Source organism: Canis aureus, chromosome 6 (assembly GCF_053574225.1).
Source record: "Canis aureus isolate CA01 chromosome 6, VMU_Caureus_v.1.0, whole genome shotgun sequence".
NCBI lineage: Eukaryota > Metazoa > Chordata > Mammalia > Carnivora > Canidae > Canis > Canis aureus.
This window is the reverse complement of record NC_135616.1, coordinates 45861237-45872844: the sequence shown is the minus strand read 5'-3', so window position 1 is coordinate 45872844 and position 11608 is coordinate 45861237. Positions and strand designations below refer to the sequence as shown.

At 43.7% G+C, this 11608-nt stretch overlaps 1 long non-coding RNA gene across 1 annotated transcript in view; it reads right to left on the bottom strand.

Annotated features, from left to right (window-relative positions):
• Positions 1–481: 481 nt before the first annotated feature.
• The window catches only part of LOC144315190 (uncharacterized), a 42358-nt gene continuing 31231 nt past the window's right edge, over positions 482–11608 (bottom strand). Inside the window, exon 4 of the long non-coding RNA XR_013380950.1 lies at positions 482–1732. This is a non-coding gene — a long non-coding RNA (uncharacterized LOC144315190). The remainder of the gene's footprint in view (positions 1733–11608) is intronic.

Below are 11608 nucleotides of genomic sequence, written 5' to 3'. Positions count from 1 at the left end.
AGAATTTAAATTTCAAAAGCTAGTAAAAAAAATCAGAGACCATCATAAAGTTTATATCAAGAATTATTAGTTATAATATCATAATCTCATGACCTTTTGATGCTCCTAATATTGTAACAAGTAACACCCAGACACTAACCTAATGGTGGGTACCAGGGAATCATTGTTTTGGAACAAATCTCCTATTTTTTGCATAAATTACAATTTGTCACACTGTAGTAGTGGTAATGCCCCATCAGAGATGAAATTCATATTCACCTTTGGAAATCATACAAGTAAAAAATAACCAAATTTACCCAATAAAAATTATTCCTCTTTCAATTAGAGTCATTGGATAAGAAAAGTTGATATTTCTGAATTCAGAGATTTCCTTCCCTAAAGCCACATCAGGTCCCACCTGAAATACGCATGCAGGTGATTTTGTCATATTCCTGTCTGTCTTTCTTCCCTGCCTCCTTGCCTGCCTCCCTCCCATCTTGTATATTTGCCAGGATTCCCTTACTTACCTGTAACTCTCCTTGTCTGTGAGATGTAGACACACCTGAGGCTCATTCGTAGTCAGCACTATGATCCAGGGAGCTTTTTGCTGGGCTCCAGCCAAAGAAATGATCCTCTTAGTAAGAAAATGGAGCTTTCTTAGCAGTTTACAAGCTCAGGCCCTTTGGCTCTTGCTAAGAGTACAGCATATTTTGTGCCACAAACATTTGCTGAAAGTGGTGAAATCAGGGTATTTGGTTCTCAGGTATGTACTTCTCTTGTTCCTTTGAGGGGCTGAAGATACAATGTGTTACGGATTGTCTCCAGGGTTGTGACAAGGGCCTGATGCCATTCTGGGAACTCTGGTGCCCTGGGATTAGCAATAAAATGAGTGACTGGTGTGTGCAGAAAGGAGTAAGGGTGGGAAATGAACTAGACCAGGATATCCAGAATAGGTGCCTTATTCCAAAGCTATGCCTAGTTTGGAAGCCACAGCTCTGATGAAAAGTCAGCATCAGAAAGCATGCATTCCCTACTCTGTGCCTAAACCGGGACCATCACCTGTCCACACTCCTGGCTGTGGCCCTGATACTGCTCTCATCATATACTAATAGCTTAGTTCGTTATTGGACTCTGATGTGCCAGGCACTACTTCACATCACTTCACAATAATTCCAGGAGAAAGCGAAACTATTTTCATACCCAAATTTACTGATGAGAAAACTGAGGCTGGACAAGATTGACGTATCTGTGGTCACACGAGTCCTGAGAAGCAAAGGTAAAATCCCAGCCAGGTGCGGATCACTCCAGAGCGAGTAAGCCACTCAACTGGCACGAGTCACTGTGGTTGCACCCTGTCTCTGTGGCTTGTTAGGGTTCCAGGAGTGTTAACAAGGGCTCTGTGGTGTCTTCCAAACTTCAGGTTTCCCTGCACCTTTCCCTGATGTCTTCATCCCTTGTGCAGACACCCCCAAGTCCTGATGAAGCCACTAAGTTACCTGGCCAAGATCGCTAAGTTTTCTTTTACTCCATCACATTTCTGGCCTCAGTTCTTGTCAGATGGCTGTCTGTCTCGGCAAGCTTTCTTGGTCCTAAAGACTTCCTCTCAGGCAGGCAGTCCTAGTGGAATTTATGCTTTGTGGAGCAAGCCTGGTAGGTGCTGTGAAGGGGAGCCACACTGTCAGGCCTCACTCACTTTGGTGCTTGGCATGCAGGTCATGTCTTCAATGAATGAATCCCTCATTCTAGAAGTCACCTAGGGGGAAAAAAATAAAAGAGCCGGATGTGCCACTGAATGGGGCACTTGGAATGAGAGAAACCACACTTCTTAGAGAAGAAAACCCATAAGCCTCCTTGACCCCAGAGTCCTTTTCTTTGGCCCACCCCCAAGACTGCTAAAACCCCAACTGACCACTTCCTTCCCACCACTGTCTGCCTTCCTGCCAGTCTATCCGGACCACTGAATTGAGAAACCAGTAGGAAGGCCTTGAAAACAAACAGCCTGGCCTCACCACCATCCAGGATGCTCATGCACCAAGGAATAGAGACAAGAACTATTTCCCCATGATCACGCTCCAGAGCATAAATGGCGGGAGCATGTTGCATGCGTGCGTGTGTGTATGTGTTCACGTGTGTGTTTCTAAGCAGGGACTGTGAAGTCACGATTATCCAGTATTTGCACTCCACACACTAAAGCAATGATTGGCCTCTTCTTAGAGTTGGAGAAAGAGCCTGGCCTGAGGATACAGGGCAGTCCTTTGACCTGTAGAGCTTTGTGGGTGGCCTGAGAAGGAATGTGACCCAAGTTCTGCCAGAAGACAAGAGAACAAGCAGGAAGGTAGAGGGGCCTGTGCTAAACTTAAGCTCAGAGCCTTCCAAAAAGGGGCCTCTGAAGCATATTTCTTCCTCGGCTAATTAAGCACGGACAGAGAATAGGGGGAAAATTGTGTGGCAACCAAGCACACGTTTCCCACTTTTTCTTACCTATGGCCATGGCACAAGAATGTGGTGGGAGCCAGGATGTCCATAAATAGTCTGGCTCCAGTCTAACAGAGACAATTCTTGTCACAACAACAGCTTTAGCATGTGCTAGAAATGACAATGCCATCCAGTGTCAATAGTTCCAGGGGGACCCTTCATTCTGAGTTACAGCAATGAAACCGCTGGTGGGTGGTCCCTGACGCTGGTTGTCTTCATTATCATTTCATTGTGCTTTGGGGAGCCCAGCGCACTTTGGAACTCTCCGGCATTCTGAAAGCCTTTCATGCATTGGAGTGGCTTGACATTCATATTTATATATCTCGCTTGCATGGCCGCAGAATCTCTATTCGTAGAAGCCTCGTCCTTTGTGCATTCAAGGTCACACCCCATTTAAGTGGGAATTGTAATATACCCTGAGAACATCAAGCCATCATAACTCAACTCTGCAATCCAGATTCCTCTCAGTGCTTCAAGCTCTCTCTGCCTCTTGATTCAAAGTTAAAGGGAAACCTAGAATAAAGTTGTAGAACTAAGATATTTGAATCTACCTCAGAAACTTTGAAATGTTTGCTTTGGAAACTTGCAAAGTTTCAGCTGCTTTAAAAAATATCCCTTCAACATTGTGGCTATAAGCAAAAGTGGGTTTGTCTCAGTCAGAGACCTGGGCATCATTCCCAGCGCCTCTCTTCAGGCAGTGGGGGATCACTTCTGGTCGATTCTATTTATGGAGTATCTTTCAGCTCTGCACCTCCATCCTCCTCCTAAACCTCTAGAGTCCTTCCTATCTGTTCTGTGCCTTTATGGCCACCGGGATAATTTTCTAAAATATAAGCCTGATCACATCAGGTTCCCACAGCTTTCAGAGTAAATGTCGGCATCCTTAGTATAGCCTAGAAGGATCTTTGTTGCTTGGTCCCCGCCTACCTGGCTTCGAGGGTGCCCATAGCCACCCTCCCATCCAGTCAGTCTTGGCAGAAGCCGTGTCCCCTCACACAGTCATGCCTTGGTCCATGGTTCATTTCCATCCCCCTCTTCTCTTGGCTGACTTGTATTTCTCCTTGAACACTCAGCTTGAGCATGTTTATCAGACCCATGACACGTTCTGCACACATCAGAGACAACATGGCCCTCAGAGTTGTCATGTATTTGCTGGTCTATGTTTCACAGTGACCATAATGAGCTCCTCTGGAACAGGTCCCAAATCCCTTTTCCCTCTGGATCCCCAGGGATTTCTCAAGGCTGACCCATGGAGAATGAGCAGGTGATTATTGAATAAATATCAGATAAATTTTGCTAAATCCCACCTGAAATAATCTTTCAAGGTGATATCATACAGTGAGAGCCTGCATCCATCAAGGTAATAAGAAGCTTTCTGTCATCCCTTGACATTATGTGGGGAACAGTCGACCTTCTAAGCAGGAAGGAAGCTGTGGGAGATGGGCATGGGAGGACCTTGGAAGGCCATTGTGATGTGAGGCAGAGCAGCGTATTGCCGCTTCTCATCTACGGCTCATCAGGCACTGTTTGCCCAGGCACATGTTGGTTTGTTTGCTTACTTTTATAGTTAGTTTGCAGTTTCCTCATAAGGAGATGAGCGATGGCATCAGGATCCCTCTCTCCTCCAAGGCCACCAATGTTACACACAAGAATTTCATACCAAATGGCAGAATGAGTCACAACAAGACCCTCCACGGCCAGGAGGAAATGGGATATTCAGAGTTTATCCTTTAAATAGAACTCCCCAGCATTCACAGAGGTATTTTAGTTGATTACTTTGTGAAAATGAAAAGGGGTTCTTCCCCAGTTTCTCAGAGAGAGTTTGGGATTGGATAAAATATGCTGAGAAAAAGGAACAGAACCGATGGAGTCTATGGAAAGCCCAGACGGGCATCTCCCCCCTGCATGTCCCTCACATCTCCCTAGGGCTTCCTAGATAAACTGCACACCATTCCCTGGCAGCTTCCCTCGTCTTTAGGTGGCCTTTGTTTAAGCATTAGATGGATGTTTGCAAGATTATTTAAGTGATTTCCCACTATTTATTTCAAGCATTTACTGCAAGTGGCTTCAGGAATTTTAAGTATGGAGTAAACTACAGATCACCTCCCTAAATGTACCATATCCAGCATTAGTTTTATACAGTATTCTAAAAAATGGGATAAGGCCCAGTTCTCGAACAGCTTCTAACTCCCCAGAAGGGCCCCGAGTACACCAGAAATGCCTAGCACTTCTCAGAGTGCCGTCCTTCTGAGTGTGGCCCCAGACCTTCCCGAGGCAGATTCTCCTAAAGACCCTCCCCAAGATGCCTTTTCTAGGATTCAACCATGGAACATGAAAAAATCCAAGAATTTGAAGCCCAAGGATATAAACTAAGTGTCTTACAAATATGATTGTTCTTCTCCAGTGCTGTAAGCAAGCTCTGACTCACTTCCCCTGCTAGATAGGATTTCCTCCTGTGTGTACTCCCAGTGCAAAGGGATTCTTTGAATGCCTTTGCTATTACCCTGTATCTTTAGTATCTCTTTATATTCTTAGGCCTTGCTGAAGGCATTCTTAGCCATCTCTATGGCTTTTGGCCTTATCCATACTGGCCTGGCCTCTGGGGTGGTTCCTGGAGATTAGTCACCCAGAACTTTCCATTAGTGCTTAGAAGGGTTGTCTTGTACCTAAGGAAGCTCCATGCCAGAACTCCCCTAGTCCTCAGGCAGGCCTGGAACAACCCCAAAATACACCAAAAGTTCTCATGTCTTCAGGAGGAGTCAATTCGATTTAGGGTCAGCCTGAACAAAAGCTACCCTATGGAAAGTGAACAAACCAAACTTACACGAGTTCACAGGAACAGACCTGTCCTAACCTTGTACTCTAAGTATTCTCATGTGACCAATGCTGAACTATAGGCCAAAGCTTCCCAAAGAAGTAGTCACTACTCTCCAAACACCCATGCTTGTCAATTAATCATCATGAAATACAAGATATCAATTATTTTTTTAAAAGATTTTATTTATTTATTTATTTATTCATGAAAGACACAGAGAGAAAGAGAAGCAGAGACATAGGCAGGGGGAGAAGCAGGCTCCATGCAGCAAGCCCAATGTGGGACTTGATCCCGGGACGCTGTGATCATGCCCTGAGCCAAAGGTAGACTCTCAACCACTGACCCACCTAGGTGTCCTAAGATATCAATTATATATCTACAGATATGTCTATGATTATTCACATTTCACCCTGAGCACACTGGGTGGGTTGTTTTTTTGTTTGTGTGTTTGTTTTGATGTTATCATTGGAGTGAGCACTGCTGATGAGAGTGATCACATTAAAAAGATAATGTTCATTTATTAAGCCTTACAACATTTTTCTATGATGGATGGAAAGAAACATAACCATATCTTTCAGTCTGTCAGATATCTTATGTTCTGATTGAGGAAGAAAAGAACTAAAATAAAAGTAAACAAATGTGATTATTTCAGATACTTTCACATGCCCTGAGGTAAAACAGGGAGGCTGGCACACAAGGAGTGCCCAAACTGTCAGGATAACACATTCAATGGTCTTGAGAAGAGAGTGAGGGTGGCCCAAAGGACAGAGAGGCTAGAGTATAGACAGCACCAGGGAAAGGGACTTGAGGTGGAGTTTGAGAGTGAACATGGATCCAGTCATGGTGGCCACTTTCAATTTCATTTTAAACAGAATTGAAAGGCATAAGAGAGCTTTACTTTAGCATGGGGTGACACAGATCTGAATTATGCTTTAGGAAAATTACTGTGTCTGCCCTGTGCAAGATAGGCAATAGAGAGCAAGAAGGGAGTCAGGAGGGCAATACAGATGGGAGATAATGGGACCTTGGACCATGGCTGTAACCACTGAGACGGTGAGATGTGGTCAGTCTGAAGATATATTTTAGAAGTAGCACCAGTGGGATTTAGTTTATGGAATGGATGTAAAGTTGGAGGGGGCAGAGAAGAAGCAATGACCCCAAGATGTTTATTCTGAGCCACTGGCTGGATGGTGATGCCATACGCTGAAAGAGGGAGAGCTCAGTTGATGAGGTGGAAGTGATCCAAAGAGATAAAAAAGTCAAGAGTTCAGTGTTGACACTGCTGATTGTGAGGTGCCTGTTAGTCATCGGAGTAAGGATGATGAGTAGGCAGATGAGTATTTGAATCTGGAGCTCAAAGGAAAGTCAAAGCTGGATAAATAATGTAATGGTCAACAGCATAAAGACAGGTCTTAAATCTGTGAGACTGAATAGGGTCACCTTACTTTGACAGAACATAAATTAATTAGAAAGCTAAGAACAGAGTCCTGGGGCTCACCAACCCTGAGAGAGAAGTGAAGAGCAGGAGCCATCAGAGGAACACAACACAGAAGCTGTCAGATAGGAGGTCAAGGCTAATGTGGTGTCCTGGAGGCTCAGAAAAGAAAGTCTTTCCAGAAGGAGGGGTAGTGACCCATAACAAATGCTGCCAGGAGTCTAGCAGGAAGAGAGCAGAGAGTGATACCTGGCTTTGGTGTTGGTAGTCTTAGTCAAAGTGCAGTGGAGGGGACAGAAGTGTGAGTGGACTGGTTTCAGGAGCAATGAGAGGTGAAGGAATGGAAATGATGAGTCATAACCATCATTTCAAAGATTCCCCAATGAAGGAAAGCCCAGAAATGAGGCGGGGCCGAGAATAGGCCCAGGGGTTCAGGGACAGTTTTTAACGTGGATATCATTGGTTCTTATTTGTTTGCTGATGGAAATTAAGGCAAGACTTAGAGAGAAATTAAGGATGATGGAGGGAGAGCGAGTAATGGCAGAAGCAAAATCCCTGAGAAGAGCACAGGGGCTGAGATCCAGATCATAAATGGAGAAGTCAACCTTCGAAAGAAACAGGTGTCCTTCTATTTTGAGGGAGACAAAGTGATTTCAGCTCAGCAACTTTCAGCTTGTGAGTCTCCACAAAGAGTGAGTGGATAGATAGATGAGCAAGTATTGGACTCTTATTAAGCATCCCTGATTGAGGAAGACAGAAGCACTGCATTTGCAAAGGGGCATTGATGCTGTCAGGCCAGGAATCTAAGCTAAGAAGGAAAGTGAGAATATGTGTGTGGGGGTGGTAGTGGTGGTGAATAGTGAAAAAGTGGATGTGGGCTGATGGATTGTCAGTCATGCTACTGCATGCTCAACTGGAGAAAGGGATGCTAGAGATTACCAGGAAAGATAGGAGTCAGCAGTCAAAGAGATGTTTAAACTTGAGATCTTAGAGGTTGTGCAGTTGTCATTGATGACAAGGTCTACAGTAAGCCATGGAAGTGTATAGCTGAGCTCTAGAGGAAAAGATCTTCAGAACAAAAGAGAACTCAAGGAACTGAGAGACAAGGATGTTAGCTGGATCATCAGCATGAAGGATGAGGTCACCACGAATGATGATGTGGGAGAGGGGTCAATGAGCAAGGTGCCAAGTCATCTCTGAATGACTGAGAAACCAGGAGGTCATCAGGTTCAAGAAATGAGTTGTGAAGTCTGATGCTATTTATTCCAAAGAAGGGTTTTAAAGAAGGAAAGGGAAACAGCAAAGGGAACACAGACACTCATTGCACTTCCAGGGCTTGTGGTATGTAGGGTGTAGAATGAAAATAGCTTGCTCGTAAGAGCTTTTGAAGAAAGCAAGGTGCTCAGCACAGCACCAGGTGTTAACAAAGGCTGGATGTTGATGGGAACTTCTGGACAGGGAAAAATGAGAGGGAACTTAACGTTTACTAAGACCATTTCAGCAGGATAGCTAGGATCTATTCTGACCCTCTGCACCTGTCTCATTGGAATGTTTTGCCTGGGAGCCCCCAAATTTCCCAACATTCCGCAGACTGGAGGGGTGATGTGGTGGGGAGATCCAATGGCTCTGAAAGATTTATAATTTCAAACTGAGGAAAAGGCTGCCTACAATGAAGGGAAATGCTGTATGGTGTTGGGGTCCCTGACAGCCACCTCTCCAACCAGACCCTTCTAATCACCTTAACTCAAATATCATGTTTTCAAAGAACTCCATATATATAAGAAGAAACCCAGAAGCTATTGGTTTTGAAGCCCAGAAGGTTGAATGTTCTAGAAAGGTTCTGAGCCATTTAATGAGGATCCATTTGGTCTTTGGGACCATCCTCCCTTTTTAATTTTGTAGGTATTTTTATTAGTATCATGGCTCATGCCTGAATGAGGAACCTCAATGTCATGATGCCTGGATCCTACTGGCTGTGATAATAAAGCTGTGAAATCAGGTACATTTTAAAAGTAAGTTGTAGTAAAGATTTCTTAGTATTTGAAACTGACATAATATTTTATAGTAACAGAAAGCAAGTGGTGGAATTTTGAAGAAGTATTTGCTCTTAGGTGTAGTAGACAGAGTTTTCGTATAGAGGCGAATATTTTGTTCAAAGGTATTAGTAAAAGAAGGGGGCTTCAAATGAAAGTGATTTTAATATTGTGAGTGAGCATATCCACACAATTCGTTCTGTTTTCTTAACTGAATTAACATATATTCAGGCAACTGATCAGTCAATTCAGTCAAATATATGACAAAAAGAAAGCAAGAAATTTCTGATTGTTTGGGTCAGAGGACTTGGTAGAGTCCAAATGGATACATCTCCTTGGAAGTGGGGGGGGGGGGGCATTGCTTGCTCAATAGAGATAAAAAACTATAGTTTACATTAATTAGATTTGACTTATTTTTCTAAGTAGGCTCCACACCAAGTGTGGAGTCCAACGTGGAGCTTGAATTCACAACCCTGAGATCAAGACCTGAGCTATCAAGAGGTAGACGCTTAATTGATTGAGACACTCAGGCACCTCAGATTTGACTTATTTAGACTAATGGGGGGGGGGGGTTAGTGATGTTTAATATTAAGTTCACGAGAACAAAGTTCTACTATTATAGGAAGTGTAACATGCCAGAAGTGGGAACCAATATAAAAGTAATGGGCAATTGACATTTGTAATGATTAAACAAAGAAGAAAAAGAAAGGGTTGGTGAAGTTAATGAAGTGGTGATGATTCGAGAACAGTGGTTTTTTGGGGGGCAAGGGTACTGTAGATCTGGAATGTGGTAGAGGATTCCACTGCATGGTGCACTAACGAGGCACTGTACACCTGCCCCATTTAGCCAGTTGTGTCTCTGTGGTGGCGATGCTCTTACAGCTTTTTTTGTGGGCTGTATGACAATAGACAAGAGTAAATACAGGCATGCCTCACTTTATCGCGTTTTGCAAATGCTGTGTCTTTTTCCAATTTGAAGGCTCAAGGCTTCAGGGGAGGAAGTCACTGCAGATGTGGTGGAAAGAGCAGGAGAAATAGAACCAGAAGTAGAGCCTGAAAATGGGTCCGAATTGATGAAATCTCATGGCAAAACCTGAACGGATGAGCAACACAAGTGGTTTCTTGAGATAGAATAGACTCCTAGTGAGGGTACCGTGGAGAAAGATCACTGAAATGCCAAGAAAGGATTTAGGATATCCCATCAAATGAGTTGATAAAGCAGCAGCAGGCTTCGAGAGGACAGAGTCCAATCTGAAAGTTCTCCTGTGGGTGAAATACTATCAAACAGCATTGCATGCTACAAAGAAATCCTTCATGAAGAAAAGAGTCCATCAATGTCATAAACATCATTGTTGTCTTATTTTAAGAAAGAGTGATGGCTGCCCCAGGCTTCAGCACCCACCACCCTGACAGCCACCAACACAGAGGCAAGACCCTCCAGCAGCAAAAAGAATATGACTCGCTGAAAGCTCAGCGTACGGTCAGCATTTTTTAACAAGATATTTTCTAATTAAGGTATGTATATATTTTTTAGACATAATGCTACTGCACACCTAATAGATGACAGTATTGTGTAAACATAACTTTTATATGCTCCAGGAAGCCAAATGATGGGACTCTCTTTATTGCAATATTCACGTTATTGTGGTGGTTGGTCTGGAACTGAACCTGCCATCTCTGAGGAGTACCTGCACCTGTATTTGCTGACAGAGCCCCTTTCTCCCTCTTGGTGTATTAGAACTTAATTTTCTCAATCTCTCCAGAAGCTTTCAACTCAAGCAAGTAGATGACGCTGGTGGCTGAAAGAGACATGAAGTTACTACCTGATAAATTCTGGGGAAGGGATTCTTTCCCAAGCTCCATGGGCATGCTCAGGGGTGCTCAAGGAGCCACAAGAATTTAGGGGTGAAGGGAAAGCCTGTGTGAGATGTTCTGGGGAAACCCAGTTTTTCTGTATTTGAAACATTTCATTGACAATTCCTAAATTGCACAAAAAGGTATTCTAAGCCTCGATTAACTGCTCTGTGTGAATTCTTCGTGTTTTCTAAGAGCCATGTAAGGCTTTGATATAGGAGCATATCCTTTTTAACTTCATATTTTATTTGAAGGCATACAGGGAAAAAAAATAAAGTAATGGTTTTCTGTTCTGGTTCAGTTTCATAGCATGAGGAGGCAGCATGCCTCCCTGAAATAGACCAGCACAGGTTGAAATCCTATGGGTTTTTTCACTTATTAAACAGAGAAGGTAACCCCTAAGTCAGGAGTTCTTGTGAGGATCATCTAATACAAAGGATGCCCAGTCCCTAAAACACAGCAAGCACTCAGTAAACGTAGGTATTGTTGGCATTACAATCTGAGACCGTCTGTTTCAACAACCTTCAACTGGCTCACTGCCTAACTCTTACTCTTGTATGGAGTAGCCAGAGTGACTTTTCTTGAACATAAAAATTAGATCCTGTCATTCCCCTACTAAAAACCACTAGCATTTTCCCTATTCTTAGAATAAACTCGCCATGACCCACAGTGATGTAGGCCCCTGTCTACTTCTCCAGTAGAGGCTCACACCACTCTTCTCCCTACTTGCTGACACAACATCCAATGTCTTCCCGCTCCTCAGAGATACCCAGGTTAGCTCCATGGTAGTGCCTCTGCCCCTGCTCCTTCCTCTTCCAGGGGCACTGCTCTCCCATATTGGTTGGCTCCTTTTCATCATTTGGGTCTTTAATGAGACATTGCTTCCTTGAATAACCCATGGCAGTCAGCCTTAAGTAGCACCCCTCTTACCCACCAACACTCTTCACCAAATGACTCGGTTTTGTTTACACCATAGCACTGTCTCTATCTGAAATGTTCTTGCCAATTGATCTGGTA